We start from the raw sequence: 1,240 nt of genomic DNA on the forward strand, positions 1-1,240 counted from the left end.
CGAAGCATCCCAACAGTCTCGGCTGCAGTTTTCCCTAACAGAAAGCAAAATTTCACGCACACTCTTTGTTCCTTCTGGTCGGCCATCTCACTAATCGCCAAAGGGTTGAAACAGGAACGCACACAACAGAGCACCACAGACAAACCACTTAACTCAGACTGACACCAGCTCACTAACAGTCGCGGGAGACCCCCAGCTAACACCACCTAGCAGCACAACTCGTAACTACAAAGCATGCGCGCGCAACAGGTCGGTTCCGGTTATTTTGGGTCCCCCCTCGTAGACCATCATTAGAGGGAACATCAATACTTTTAGAAACTACTATTACAGTGGGTGTTTTGATTTTTAAAATACATAACTATACAATATTTGTAATATACACTTTATAGAAAATCCAAATTTCTTACAACTATATATCACAAATATTGTATATTTATGTATTTTAAAAATCAAAACACCCAATGTAATAGTAGTTTCTAAAAGTATTGATGTTCCCTCTGATGATGGTCTGTAGGGACCGAAACATGTTAGGGTGCTAAGAAGTGAAGCAGTAAAAAGCTTCAACAGTCACACTGGACAGAATTGTTTTATCATTTGTAATATTGTTAGTGTGATGGACCAGAATGAAACAAATCAAATTCAATAGAAGGTATTTTTTTTAGAGTATTTTTAAATTGATTCTTATTATCAGACAATTATTTTATGCAAGGAGGTAAGTGATTAAATGCCTTTATAACCTATATAATAAACACCATTTTTTATAGACAACCTTGGTTGTGAAGGGTAAAAATTATTTTTACCTCTGGTGTTGATATCATATAACTCTGAATTTGTTTTAAATAAGCTGTTATCAATTACAAAAATTAGTAATGAAAATACATACATACTGAGAATAAAATGGTAATGTATCTAATTTCTTAAACAATTCCCAACAGGACTCTCTGTTTCTGGAATTTGTATAATTCTTATGGCTTTTTTTGTAGTTTAAATATATTGATACTATAAGGGGAATTCCCCCTGAAGATTATACCATATGACATAACTGCATGAAAATAAGAACAGTGAATCATCCTTAGTGATTCATGGGACACAAAGGGCCTTAAAGATGTAATAGCATAACATGCTTTGCTTAATTTAACCATGAGTCCATCAATAGTGTGACGTGTTGCGCCATGGAGGACACCCCCTCCCTCCCCCAGCAGTGACATGGCAGCTCTGGTCACAGTGACGTATCCCCCCC

This window comes from Cryptotermes secundus, unplaced genomic scaffold (assembly GCF_002891405.2).
Source record: "Cryptotermes secundus unplaced genomic scaffold, Csec_1.0 scaffold47, whole genome shotgun sequence".
NCBI classification, from domain to species: domain Eukaryota; kingdom Metazoa; phylum Arthropoda; class Insecta; order Blattodea; family Kalotermitidae; genus Cryptotermes; species Cryptotermes secundus.